This window comes from Zonotrichia albicollis, chromosome 2 (assembly GCF_047830755.1).
Source record: "Zonotrichia albicollis isolate bZonAlb1 chromosome 2, bZonAlb1.hap1, whole genome shotgun sequence".
NCBI classification, from domain to species: Eukaryota; Metazoa; Chordata; class Aves; order Passeriformes; family Passerellidae; genus Zonotrichia; species Zonotrichia albicollis.
In genome coordinates this window covers 102,606,934-102,622,246 of record NC_133820.1, presented here as the reverse complement: position 1 = coordinate 102,622,246, position 15,313 = coordinate 102,606,934, and the positions used below count along the sequence as shown (strand labels likewise).

At 42.9% G+C, this 15,313-nt stretch overlaps 1 protein-coding gene across 2 annotated transcripts in view; it reads right to left on the bottom strand.

The window, feature by feature from the left end:
* Positions 1 to 15,313, bottom strand: part of LIMS1 (LIM zinc finger domain containing 1) — a 67,516-nt gene that overhangs the window by 32,909 nt on the left and 19,294 nt on the right. The window lies entirely within an intron of this gene.

Genomic DNA, 15,313 nt, shown 5'->3' with positions numbered 1-15,313 from the left:
ACCCTGCCCTGCGCTGGGCAAAGCAGGCGGCCCTCCCAGCCGCAAAAAGCTACACATCTCCAGGACTGCAATGAGCTGTTTACTCTTTCCTGTTCTAATTTATGACAAAAGGAAAGTCATTAGAGCTATGAAAATTCAGAGTTACTCAAGCACTTTGGCAAGCTCTGACAGGGAGGTTAATGCAGCAAAGTGTGCCGCAAAGTAACTTTGGTAACTAGCGTTAAAATGCTCTCTTGGAAATGCAACAGCACTGTGCACTTTTCTTCTTCTACCTTGAAAATCAGAAGAAAACCACAAAGTAATTTTCTTCCTACTCTCAGCTATCAAACAAAAACTACTCTACCAGTTTGTCACATTTGGTAGTGATGGAGTGTCCTGTGTAATTGTAAAACAGGAATGGAAGCGCTTGAAGTTTCCTGCAAGGCAGGAAGGCGGTTAGCAGGCAATTTTGCAAGCTCTGTGTCTCATTTCAATTAGTAAATTTTTAGTAGTAAATAAAGCACTTAATTTCAGGAGGCATCAAAAAAGCTTACCATTTCTTGAAAAATGTTTACTATTTCTTTGACATTATTCTTGACACATATAAACAAAAAATTCAGAAATTTTACATTCTACATGGTGAATTGGGAAGGTGTGTTTTTAAAACGAATTTGCATTTAATAAAAGCCAAGAAACCTAACAATTTGCAAGGACTGTTTTGACTATAATAGGAAACAAGTTCTATCTGCTATGAATTATAGAGTTCATTAATAAAGTGTTTATTTTGTAGCAGAATATATGTAAGAGTATTTTTTAATTTCTCTAGAGGAAAAAAGTGTAACATAGGTAATAGTGGCTATATCATATGACACCAATTTTGTTGAGATTACCAGACTGAACACAAACTCAGTAATTTTATATAAAACTATCAATATGCTTCCGTCTGGAATGTCATGAGTGCATAATATTAAACATCCCACAACGGAAAAATAACAAAATTGTTTGGAAAAGGAATCATGTAACATGCCAAATAGATAATGGTTGCAAAAACTCAAAGTGATTTACGTGATGTTAGAGGGTTGTGCACACTGAACTATCAACGAGCTGTACACATCTGAGCTCCCATCCTCAGAAAATAAAAGCAAGAACGATCACAATATTTGCCTAAACATGCTGCATTCCAGTTTCAAATGAAGTATTTATAGTTGTTTCTCAGTACTCAGTAGGATAAGCTTAAACATAATTAAATGCCAATTCCCTGCAGTCAGTCAATCAGCAATCCAATGAAAAGTTAATGCTGTTATGAGTGGAGGTTCAGGATGGCAGATGACAGATGTTCATGGCACAGCAGCTTTTATACATTATCAACAGTTTATATTCTGCTTTAAATATCTGTGTACATATGACTTATTTTTGTCCAAATGATCAATTTTAGATACTAATCTAAGAAGTGATGAGTATATTTTTTTCTGTGAAAAAGCTCTTTGTAAACTATTGAAATTAAACTTTCACCTATAAATTTGTTCACATATTCTTATTCACTAGAGTAGCCTCTGTTCAGCATATACTTAATGCTTTTGTATTAAACATGACACAAACCAATAAAAAAAAACAAAAGGACAATTCTTCACCCACTTTGCTGTACGTTGCATTAATCTGAAACACATCACTTCATTAAACTTTTATTTATCTGCATGAGAAGCTGCTGGGCTTGGGCAACAACTTTTACTCAAATGTCCTTGGAAACCAGAGCTGCATCAAGACTGAGCATGCAAATTAAAGGAATACAGCAAGTCCGGACACAAAAATGAGTTGTTATAAAGATCAAATCCACCTAAATATAAAAGAGGGCAAGATAATTAGGTTTTTAAAGTAAAACTAGTGACTCAGCTCCATAGCTCATTTCACAGGCCTCTTCAGCAAACTCCAACATGGATCTATGCTGATAAAGAAAACACTTCCTTGGAGAGCTTCTGAACAAGCTAAAAGCTTTCTACAAGAAGAAACACAAACTGGACTAGTAGCACTGTGGGATTGCCCATGAATCCTCACAAGAAACGAGGTTTCAAATCTGAATTTACCCAAGCAGTCAAACTTTAGGTTCTGAGTATCAAATAAAAGTTATAAGGGTGTTTTTTGCAGAGACATTGCAGAACACAAATGTTATTTCTTGACTAACTCACTTAAATGCTTCCACAAAGGAACTTGGACAGACGGGGCTCTCCAAGAAGAGCTTTCCCAGCGAGTGCCTCCTGCTCCCCACACCCCTTTTTACCTTCTAGCCCCTATCTGCTGTTTATAATTCCTTTTTTGAGAGATTACATTCTTCTCATGTGGGATGGGGCCACTTGGACCTTTCACATTCCATCAGAATTTTTGAGGACCAGCCAAGTTACCACAGCTTTTCTCATTACCAGTAATGCACAGCCTTCTTGTATATCCTGTACTTTGAAGGTTTTCCCTTCATTTTCCAGTGGGTGATTCTTCTCTCATGCAATTGACCATCCTCCTGCCCCCAGAGAAAGCCAACATTGCTACTGTGATGTGATGTGACAGATAACCATTGTGGTACCTGTCTTTCAGCAGAGGAAAATATTCCCCCATGTCTAACCAGCACAAAGTATGCAGTCCTTCATTCATCACAAGCAGTAAATAACTTTTTATTATGTGGGACAAGGCTCATGGCTGAGTTTTCACAGCAGTCCTACAGAGTACTATCTTGATACTCCAGGCCTCCAGTGCTCTCCCTTAAATTTCTGTAGAAGTACTGCTGTTCTGGTGACTCTAGCTATTCAGCAGAATTTTCCAGTTCAAAAGTCTTTTAAGATAGACAGGTTATGCCTGGCTACTTTATACTACATTCAAAGACATATGAACATCAATTAATGATGCTGTAAAACATGTAATTGAATTCAGAAATAACAAATGTCAAGTGCTGCAAATTCAGGACATTTCTTCATAAGCCTATATTTACAGAGATATAATATACACTAATATACACTAGCTATAGAAACCAAAAAAGATGAAGTTTTAGATCTCTTATTCCACACAGAAAAGTCAATGTGTGTCATCTGTTATTCCCTCCAGTGGCATGTTCTTTTTCTGTTTTTTTTTTCAACCTTTGAAAAACTGACCAAATCTCAATTAAATTTAGTTGAAGATTTTCAAATCGATAGAAAAAATTGTTTTCATGGCAGCACAGTCAGTCAAAACAACAATCAGAAGAGTATTCTAATACCACAGGAATGCCTGGAGAGTGCTCACAGTTACAAGGTGGCTGTGTGTTCAAATGAGCACATTCCTCCATCCTGTTTATCACTGGAATCAGTTTCCAGAGGAATGTGTACAGGAATGACTGTTTTCTACTGTTTCTCACAAGATTTGGAAAAAAGCACATATTAAAGTGAAGGAAAAGGCTTATACATCAGCGCAGGACTTGCTGCAGAAAATGAAGGAAGATGGCAATAACCCTTCTGGCAGTTTTGCAAGAATCTCCAAAGCACCCAAATGATGTGCTGATGCCAAAAAAGCTTCACAGCTTTCTGGACCTGCAGAATGAGTCCCCACAGATGGGTTTGGGTGCCAAGGAATAGTGTACCACACTGTGAGTCCCTGCTGGGACAGGCAGTGATGAAATGAAATGCACAGAGAGAATATCAAGCACAAATGCTACGGACACACACCTTGAAACTAGAATTTCAAAGCTTCACAAGAGCCTAAACTGTTGATTCAAGGAGTTAAATTAATTACATGCTTCCTTCCTTGTCTGATGTCACTCCAACATCCGTTTTGATGTTTCTTCCCATGTTCCACTTAGTGATAAATCAATCCTGAAGCATGCTAATTTAATCTGTGGATTAGGCTAAGCACTGAGGCACTCGATCAATCTATGTCCACACTACAAAGCAGAGTTTTGGATTTATGTCCATGCTCCAGCTGACCAAGTGAGATTGTTGCAATTTAACAGTAGTTACTGGTTTTTGTTAAACCTCATCTACTACCGCCTGTCCCTGCCACACAATGTAAAGTAAAAGCCCACATGATGGTTGCAGCCTGGCCTAGTGCAAGGTGTGCTGGCCCACTGCAAGAGGGGCAGGTTCAAAGCAGAAGCTCTTTCAGGTCCCTTCCAACCCAAACCCAAACCATTCAATGATTCTATGGTGTGCTCAGAGCAGTGATGCACTCCACCCACTGGAGTCCTCTGGGATTTGATGGGGCAAAGGGAAGGCAGGGTTACTGTGGTGAGAAAAGGGGTCCTGTCTGATCCTGGCAGTACCAAAGGCATCTCCACCTCCATGGCTGGCAGCCCTGAACATGGAGCAAGGTATTTTACTTTCCTTCTCCAAGTTCTCTGCACATGCTGCTCCATGAACTCTTAAATTAAGCAGGAAAAAAAAACCCTGCAAAAACCCTTCTCCAGCAAGCAGAAACCTACTTTGGCTGAGTTTTACAATACCTCCCTCTACTGGGAAAATACTGCCTCGTTTCTCGTGCCAGTATTTCTTCCTACAGCCAGAGGGAGGTACGGATCAACCCACACATACATTAGTAATTCAGACCAGGGCCAAGCTGAGATAAGAGATGAATGAGAGACCAGCGGGTGAAGATGCAGGTTGGCATCACAGCCAGAAATTTATGTTGTTTATCAGCAGATGATCCATGCATGAGTAGGTGTGCAAAGAAGAAAGCGTGACACAGCATGAATCAGTTTTGTCCTGCCATTTGTACATAGACCTCTTAAAAAAAAACGAGTGACAAACAAGCTGGCAAAGAGATGATGCCCTAAGATGGGTAAAATTACTCAAATGGACCCGGTATATGACGGAGTAACATCATAAAAGAGAAAGGGGAAAAAAAAACCTACACCAAAATTATGAGGGGAGAGATAGTTTAAAGCCAATAAAATCACAGTTTAGATTTATTTTCACAGCCCAGAGCACGTAGGGAAAAAAACCACGAGCAATTCCCACCCTGCATTTCTAGATCCAGGACATAGCCTTCTGAGTAATTGTTACTGTCTTGGAATTGAAAAGCCCTTCCCAACAGAGATTTTCAAAGCCAGTCAGAAACCTACCTTTTACATTTAAGCACCTGGGTTATGATGCATGAAGATCCTAAGCTGAAAAGTCTTATCTTTAAAACAGTTTATTTCTGCTTGCACTCTGCTACTGTAGATATGTCCAGAAGGTTTACTTTATTCTATCATGATAGATAAATTGCCTCTAGAAATGAGGGCAAAAGGCCCCAGGTGCCAGCTGGCTTATTGGGTGGTTAGAAGTTCCCCAGTAGATGCTACAAAAGACTGAAGATATCTCCATGTTTAAAAAAAATTTAAAAAAAGAAAATAAAGAAGCAGACCTAGAAAACAGGCGGCAAATGAAGGAAACAGGAAACTGCCCAGAGAACTGCTGCCCTGATACCCCAAGGAATCACCAGCTCTGGCAGTCAGGTTGTGTTCTAAAAACCAGCAAGCCCTTCCAGGGTGCAGAAAAGCTGACTGAGACATATCAGATGGGCAATTGCTGAGCCCTGGTTTGGCTGGAGAGCTACTGGGACATCTCAAAACAGGTCCCAAACTGACTTTGCCCTTTCAGAGAAGGAACGGGACTATTAGGAAATCCTAATTTTTCTCCAAACATCACTCATCAGGGTTAAATAAATGCAAACAAAACTACAGCAGCCTATAAACTCTGTTGACTATCAGCAATTACTCTCCTGGATCCATCTTACAAATACTTTTCAAATTACTAATGCTCCATTAAACATAGAGAAAGAAAAGCTTCTCATCAAGGTTTTGTCTCCTTTTACTGAAATGAAATGCCAAGGAGAGAAGACAGTACAATCCCCTTGAGAAGGCTGGAAAGCTGGTAACCCTGACTACATGCTTGAAGGTACCAGCACCTCCTGGCACACAAACAAACACAACAAATACCATGAAAGCAGTAGGTGACACCACTTTACAGCTCCAAGGGTTTCTGGTTTAGGAGGACAATCCAAGCCTGAGCTCCCAAGAGAGCACCAGAGCATTTGAATGCTGCTGGTTGTATGGTGAGGGATGGTGAATTTAGCAGCCCAGAAGAAGCAATGATCCTGACTCTACACCTGTAAAAACATTCCTCCGCCACCTCATACAATCTCTACTGCCCAAAAAACCAAGGCATGGAAAACACATTACAGAGGAAAGGGGAGGAGGCAGTGAGGGCACTCAGACAACACTTGAGACAGCACAGGTCAGACATACTGACAAGTGGTTCTATACTCTTACCAGAACTTCCAAGAAAGGTAGAAAATGGTGGGTCCCTAGAGAGTACCATCTTCAGATGCTCAGAAACCTGTAGTAGGATGGTTTCTTGTATATAAGAACTAATATAGTCTCTAAAGCAAAATACAGAAAGTAGATCAGGTGTCTACAAAGAATGAAGTTGAACACATGTAAAAACACTTAAAAATCACAGGCAAGGTGCAATTTTTAGCGACTCAAAAAAAATCTAAGTTTTAAGTATTTACATTTTGGTTTCTAAATTATTAAAACTTGTAATTCATATCCAAGCAGAAAAATCCACACTGGAAAAAAAACCAAAAACCAAAACCAAAATGAAACAAAAACAAACAAACAAACAAACAAACAAAAACAGTGCAAAAGAAATGAAAGTAATTCAACCTGGACATTCAGCATGATGATGTAAAATGGAAAAGCCGTCCCCCCTTCCCTTAATGCTCTAAAAATTGCTTTGAGATTCAGTATAAAACATAAAAATATGATCTCATATGGACTTTTCATAGTATTTTAAAGCACATGAAAAACATACTTAAGAATCTTAAATCAGAGCAAAAGCCTTAAACCAAAAATGCACAGCTGCCCTACCGTAAAAGCTTTGCTTTGCTGGCAAAGTTACTGACTTCTGAAACAACCACACCAGAAGCGACACAATTTCTGTAACAGCTGACACAAATCTTTTCCTTCCACTGGAATTACAGTTTTGGGCTCAATTACTCTGTCACAGTGTCCTCTTCCTCAGGCAGCAGACAACCCGTCAGCAGTGGTATATCTTCAAACTGCCCATGAATCCTCTGCTCTGGGTGGGGACAAAACAGCATCCCTAAAAATACTCCCACTGAGCAAAGGATAAAAAACTACTGGAAATACCAGAATATCTCAGCATTTCCAGAACAACAAGGGACTTTGCTAAAAGCTCTGTTACCATGCTGCTTGCTTTAAGTAGTAATAAAACCCAGCAAGTAGAACTATTATTTGTCCTCTTCCTAACTCTATTTATCACCATTCCCATGCACGGCTCCTGCTCCCAAGAATTTCCCTGTGAATGACTAAAAGCCCACACAACTCCTAGCCAGGTTGTTGGCTCAGAAGGCAGCACAATGTGCACTCCAGCAGATGCCTCAGCCAGACCCTCAGCCCCACTGACCAGGTGCACACTTACTGTCAGCCTGTAGCCTCGCTGGCAGCACGTTCACAATGAGCAGCCTTTCCCATATAAAGCTGCACATCAAATGCCCACTGTTTGCATGCTTTCCCTGTGGTTATTACTGGTAGTTGTGATAAAATTTAAAAAAAGAATAATTTAAGTGACTCAGTAAACCACTTCCTTCTTTGGACCTGTAAAAACTTGATGCTGTAAAGAAGAGACTAAATCTACTAAAATTCACAGTTCAGCTCCACAAATTGTGCCATGCAATTCTCCATCTCAAAACCACTAAGGACAGAGAAGGAAGCAAACCTTCCACCTCATAGGAAAGGCTAAAGCTTTCATTATACCATCAGTGTATGGTACATAAGTACAAAACCATAAGAACAGCAGGACAGTATTCCAGGTCCTTTTATGGGAACAGCAATCCTTGGAATCACTGATGAGCAACAAAGAGTCAAGCAGGGCCACTTCAACCTATCACAAGCATCTGTCAGTGCCATGTGGAGTGGGAAGATCACATCTCCATCTCCCCACCTTCCCACCTGCTGAGAAAGAGGAATACTCACTGATTTTCTTCTTTTCTGAGATGAAAACAGACAGTGTCACACACTGTAAGGCTACTGCCATCTCTGACAACCTCAGCACAAGACAAGGATTAACTGGGGACAAAACCACCATCTCACGGAGCAGGTTAGGGTGGTGAACCTGCCCAGAAAAGCAAGAGTTGAGATGTGTCTCTCTTGTGTGGACAGAGACTCAAAATCAGTTTTTCTAAAGCGATCTGGATCCCTGGGACACCTCAAGGCCTCAGGCAGGTTAAAGCAGGAATACCTTTAAAATCAACGTTTCCCCACCAGTTGCTATGAAGATCTGTAAAAAATGAAGCCTGAAACCTTGCTCACCATCAGTGACAAAGAAATTAGGCCACAACCTGATGTCTGCAGGCAGCAGTGTAGTGTCCCCATCTCAGTACAGCAGTAGGGCTTCAGGCTTTGGTCCCCCTGATTGCGAGTGCACCCTCCCAAATGGTCAGACAGTAAAGTTTCCTTACCACCTGTTTTCACCATACACACAAAATAATGCTACGCCATACCAGAAAAGCCAATTTTGCTTTTCCTTCATCATGTCTCTACATCCTGTTTCTTGCTCCTATTTCTGTCTTTAGACCACTCAACATTATCACTAACCCTTTTCTGTGGACAAATTAACAATGTAAGTTATCTTTCCAAGCTGCTGTTTCCCATACTGTCACATAGTGCTTCCTCATTTGAACTTCTTATCTCTTCCTGCAAAGACCTTTCAAGTACAAAAGCAGCAGTAAAGTTTCATTAAACTTATCACTAGACAGTTACCCTCCCAGGCGAAAGAATGCACTACAGCTTTGCCTCTCAAAATAATGTGGCAAACGTCAAGGTAACACATTTAGTCTTGAGCATGAAATAAATCACAAAAAAAAAAAAGTTATACAGAATGAGAGGCCTTGGTTGCCACTGTAATTCATATTATTGAATATATTGCTCATATGCCACCAGTTCCGCTTTTATAAAAAGCAAGGCCAGTTTGTTGATTCACCATAACTGCACAAGCTGCAACACTTCATGGTTAATGTGAATAAGCATCCATTAAAAGGGAACTAGGAAAATAAGCATTAACTCTTCAATTAGCATTTTAAAGCATGTTTGAGCAATTCATTAACCAGCTGGCCTGGCTAAGCCATGTTTTTCAGTTTTGTTCATATCACAATATTTGGCTCTCTTTTATCACCAACTTGTTTTCCAGAAGAGCCATGCTAAAAGAAAACTTGTGAACAAAATTATGACCAATGAGATCAGAACAAGACCAGCCCCAGAGAGACTATGCTCATAGGCACTGACACATCACTGCAGTCTGTGGCTGCCCAGACCAGGCCTGATGGGAAGTGCAGGGCAAAGTCACACAAACAGCTCTGGACAAAGTCACACGGTTCAGCCAAGCCCATCAGCTGCTCCTGGCACCAGGGCTTCCTGCAAAAGAGGTCGGCAGATGTGGCTCTGCAGTGATCATGAGCTCCTGAGGTAACAGAGAAGAGAGGGGGCTGGACCTGCACTAAGCACAGAATTAGACCAAAAAGTTAGTCTACAAGCAAAAGTTAACTAGGGAAGGGAACCACTGGTTCATATCCACATTCCCACAGATTCAGAGTATTTTTCTTTGCTCCTCTAGCAGGCCAACATGAACCAGAACTGCAGAGCACAGGCAGAGCCAAATCCCCAGATGGGATGCTCAATACTGCAGCTTCTGGACAAGTCAGTGTCCTCTCTGCTCCTGGCAACAAGAGCCACCCTCTGCAAGGAGACCTCTGAGGTGCCAGGAGCTGGTAGAGAAGCCAGACAGTCACACCCTGCAGCTGTCTGCCTCACCACCCCCTGAAATCACCATCTCCGGGGCAAAACAAGCAGAAGGAAATATGTACTCATGCCTCAGCTGTTCCAGTTTGCCGAGGGTGTATACAAGAGATGGCTGAACTGACCTTGGAGCTCACCACCAAGTTCCTTTTTTCAACTTACGACGCTCTTCCTTCCCCTTCCCCATACACTCCTTCCTCCCTCACCTTCACCCCAGCTGCAAGGAGCAGCCCATGTCTTCCTCTCTCAAGAGCTCTCTCCCAGCCACCAAAACGGGAAAAGATGGGTTTGGCGGGGGGTGGGTTAGCGAATGCAGCTGCTGTAAGGCAAAGGACGGGTGGGCGCCATACACAGCACAAGATGCAGGAAGAATCCCTCCAGCTCAGCCGAAGTGAGATGCTCCCTCATCATGATCCCCGAGCCCCCGGCTGCAGCCGCCCCCTCCCCACGGGCCGTGCCCGGGACCCGCCGTGGGGCGGCCCAGCCCGGCCCGGCCGCGCTCGCACCGGCAGGCGGAGCCCGAGAGCCGCGCTCGGGCCCAGCCGTCCGGGCCTCTCCGCACGTCCCCGGCCCGCGAAGGGTCCCCTGCCCGCAGCGCCCTTCTCTCCCCACACCGGGGGAGGCCTGTTCAAAAAAACTGGGGAAAAAAGCCCCAAACGCCCCTGGGGTTGCCCTTGCAGTCCTTGCTGTCAGTGCCATCACAGCTGCCGTTCGAAGCAGAGCCCAGCCACCAAAAGCTAACAGCAAAATCGACGTCCATCAGAGCCAGACCTCCCAGCCAGACTGACTCAAGCTCAGGTAAAAAGTCACAATTGCAGCCGTTCAAATAAGACATTTTTCACTACGATGGTGGTGAAATGCTGGAACAGGCTGCCCATAGAGCTGGTAGCTGCCCCGACCCTGGAAAGATTCGAGGTCAGACTGGATGGGGCTCTGAGCAACGTGATGGATTAGATGTCCCTGCTCATTGCAAGAACATTGGACTAGATGGCCTCTAATGTCCCTCCCCCTCAAATTTTATGATACTATGAAATGGCACCAATTAATACAGTCTGCTCTGAAACTATGAGAGGACAGACAGCCATTTGTCTTCTCCTGAACTCACTGCAGTACTTAAAGGCAGCTTTTTCAAAAGGGTTACTGCTACACCTGAGCCAGGCCTGGAGCAATGCCCTAGGATGAACTACATTGCTCAGCTAGGAAGGGCTGGGAAACACCAGCTCCACCCCTAGACCCGCTCTCCTCACCAAGTGTCCTCTCCTGGGGCCATGGCAGTGGCAGAGCTGACTGGAGCAGGGACAGGCTGCAGGGACCCAAGTGCTGCCCATGAGCAGATGGCACACCTGTCACTGCAGGACTGGGGTTGCAGCAGCTGATCAGAGGAAGTATTTCATGTTAGGAGCTGTCAAAAGCTTCCCCTCCTCTAATATGCTTATGAATAACAGGAGAAAGGTTTGGCCTTTCCACAAGAGTACTGCTGTTAGAAGTAAGATAACATCCCTGCCATTCTGCCCAGCCTCCTCCTCCACAGTGCCCATGGCAGGGCAAGACAAACAGGATGGCTCCATAATGCCCAGCACAACTGGATGGTTCCTTGCAGCTGCATCCTGATGTGCAGGGAGATGCACATATCCAATTGCATGGACAGCACAGCCATGGGCCAAACTGACACAGTCATCAAGGGCACATCAGGGCATGAGCCCCATTTCAGGATCCCTGATTTCAACTACCTACGTCACTGTACCTGTCTCCTTTCTGACACTGCCTCAGAGGAATACTGCCTCAGAGGAAAAAGTGATTTTAATTCAGGGCAGGGCTATCATATCCCTTCTATTTCACTTACAGAGACTACAGATGCACTAAAAAATCAAAAAGGATTTGCTGTCCATGGATACAACCCTGTTCCTAGGCTTCAGTAAAGAAGCATGCACTCACCAGTCAGTACATTTCCAATCGTCTTCAAGTGCTTTGTTGCTTTAACAAGGCCTCTCTGTTATCCTCCTCTGGCAGGACAACAACTCTCAGGCTTTTTAAGTATTAAATACAGAGTCTCTTCAAAATAATCTAGGTCAACCTTCCTTTCTATTTAATGCACAGCATTTCCAAAATAAGATCTGTTTTTCTCTGCAGGCACATCATAAAACATGATAAGGCTTTTAAATAATCCTTCAAATGGCCCAGGCCATGGTCATTTGAATTCTCTTTCATGATCACCACTCTTTTCATTTATTTTCATGAAATTTCAACTTCTTGGTTGTGGAGCCTCTTTTCTGACTGCCAAGATCATTTTTAATTAATCTCCTTTATTCCTAAAGGTTTATCCAAGTCAAGGACATTCACAAACTTCATAAGCCAACTTTCAGCTGCAGCATCCAAGTCACTGATCAAGTACTAAATGCAAGTGATAAAAGAGAGAATTCCTGAAAGGTGCAATCAAGCAGGTTCTGTTTGGGGGGATCCTGTTAGTGGCTCTGTGTCAAAACATCAATTCCTGTCCAAATGCTTCTTTTCATACAGTTGCACACCTCCCTTCCAGCAATTTCACCTAGACTGTTATTTCTAAACTGCAATATGCTTTCTTGAAATCAAGCCCTGAGTCTACACTAATATACCTTAAAAGGGCATGATGAAGGAACAGGAGGAGATATTGCAGAATGGTCCACAACAAGAGAGGTAAGTGGATACACAGAAGAGAATTTGCAGTGCTTACACTCCAACAAAGTCAATCACAATCACTTAAATTCTAAAGCCTCTTTCTCATGTTTGCTTATGAAATTTTGTGTGAGACAGCATCAGCAGACACATCTAATTTATTTCCTCCTTTCTGTTTATAAAGCATGCTCATCTGCCAGACCTGGAAAATTGGCTGCTTTGAAACAATCTGTTCTTAGAAATCCATGCGGCCCTTTTAATGCTGTATTATTCAGTAAGTGCTTATATATTGACTGTTAGTTGCACTCATGACTTGCTAGGGTTCAAAGTAGGGCTGACTGAGCTTTAGTTCTCCAGCAGCCTGTTTTTGTCATCATTTTCAAATGTAAAAACTGTGGGCAATCTTGTGGGGCCTCTTACATGAGCTCTGAAAAAGCATCCCTAATAGGCCTGACAGCAGTCTCTGAATCATGCAGTACTACTGCTGGCACAATGTGCACAGTATTAAGCCAAAATATTAGAGAAATTGTATCACACTATGTCTGACATTAATGTCACGAAAAGCATTCTTCCTCACCATTACTAATGCATATTATTATCTTTAAGGATTAAACAGGAACAGTGGCAGCCAAGGGAAAATAAACAACTTGCAACCATGAAGGTTATGCCTGTGGAATGGTATGAAAGGACCAAAGAGACAAATCTCTTGTGATAAATTCTTTACACATTTCAGCCTGATCTGGCTCCATTCACCTCCAGGGTTTCATTAATGTTCTCCCTTTTCCCTGGGGTTATGTGAAAGAGGAAATGAGATAACGCCCAGTCGGTCGGTCCTTGTTACAGCCTCCAGCCCTTTGAACAGCACTCAGCAGTCACACTGACTAACACCATCGGTAGCTGCTTTCCTCCCACACTCGCTGGCAGGGGCCCAGGGATCTCCCCTCCCAGGCGTGCTGCCACCAACCCGGGGCCAGCTGGCCGCTGCCGGCCACCCCGCTTCCCTCTGTCGCACCTCCCTTCTGCTACTCACTGCTCCACCCATCGGGAGTCAGGAATACAAAAGACTCCTTTCCCCCTCTCCTCCCAGTGATACCAAGTGACTTGTGCTTGGCATTGTCTCACCAGGGCACTGCAAGGGCTTGCCCCACTCCCCAGCCTTCACAAAATGCAGGCAGTGGCTTGGCTTGTAAAGGAAGCTCTGCATCCACAGCACAGACATTAGCTTCGTCCTTGAATCTCAGAGCCAACTCAGGATTCTCTGGATGAAGGATCAGCCAAGGTGATGTCTGTCTGGACTTGCCCACCTGGCCAGGGCTGGACCACAGGGCAGAAGAGAGAGCTGGGGCATAAATGCCTGCCCCAACCTGAGGGAAAATGCACGGCAAAGGCTGGATTTCATTCAGGTGTGGTTTGTTCAATGCTCAGACCAAGAAGCTGCACAGAATTATGTGATCTGTGGCAATCCTCCATGCAGTTATGAACTTCTGGATTACTGATCAACTGTAGCACTAGAAAAAGTTCATCATGAAGCTGCACATTTAAGAACACTATTGGAGGAATAAATGTAGGCATCAGCAGAAGGAAAAACAAGTTATTACATACCAAACCAGTGAAGATGAGCTCAGTGAAACAACTTAATTGTTTGGAGGGGAATACAGTGAGTCATCTTTAAGAATTTCAAGTGTTCTCAGCACAATCTCTCACAAGACTCCAAAGTACTTTATAGACTCAGAAAGAATCTGCAGGCTCTCCAGCTCAAAAACCCCACCTATGAATACGTGTTTGGATTATTGGACTTCCATTGCATTATTAGCTGGATCCCAGTTTGAAGAAATGTGTGTTCCAACATGAAACTGCCTTCAAGTTTTTATTACATACTGGTTGGCCTGTTTGCATATTTCTCAAGAAACAGATATTATTACCACATATGTGTGGCACAGACAACTTCTGTGCTCACCATTTGCCCTCCCACCTCACCCACCATGCTGGTCTCCTCTCCTGCCCTTCTCACACCCTATTCTGGGAGACAGAGAAAATGAACAGTGTAAAGACTTGTAGAAGAATTCATCCACTCCAAGCAGAAGAATGTTATAAGCAACTAGAAATGTATGCAACAATCGTTTCTGAAGGTCATAACAGCCTGAAGTATTTTTATTCAGACAGCCCTTCCTACTTCACATGTCTGTCTTGTGTATCACTGCAGTAAACCTCAAGAACTACTCCACCACATTTAGTCAAGAGCAGTGAGGTCATGGATCTCCAGAAATCACCCTTGTATATCATCCAGTTCCCCTTCTGTCACCCAGGGGGATTGCCAGTCCCTGCACACCCTCCTCTCCTTCCCTCACAAATGGCTTATCCAGGGACTTTCCATATGGGTGCTCTTCCAGCAGCACAGCAGGAATGTGCAGCAATACCGAGGCACAAGTGTGTGCTCCCTGTTGTAAGGAGCAAAAAGATATCATTCAGAAGATAAAACCAAAACAACTTATCTGTAATTATTCGCCATAAACATCTTGGTTTTGACCATACAAACATAAACTTGGGCATAACTTCTACCAGGAACTGTGAAAAATGCCAGTTTGTAGGAAGTCAATGCACATATTGTACATATTTTAAAGCTCTTGCTATTAATTCTGCTTTATGTGACAGTAGCTTTGCAATAACCTTCCAAGCTGACACCAGCATCTTATTCTTTTTTTTTTCCTAAAAAATAGGGGCACTTTACAGCAAAGCAGAGAAGTCTTATAAAGTAAGGTACTACTCCATTCTGCTTGCTGTAACAAAACCAATCATAAATGGGAAACAAGAATACTTTTATTATAAATCACATTCAATCACCCTACTGCTTAGTACTGAATAATAAATTAT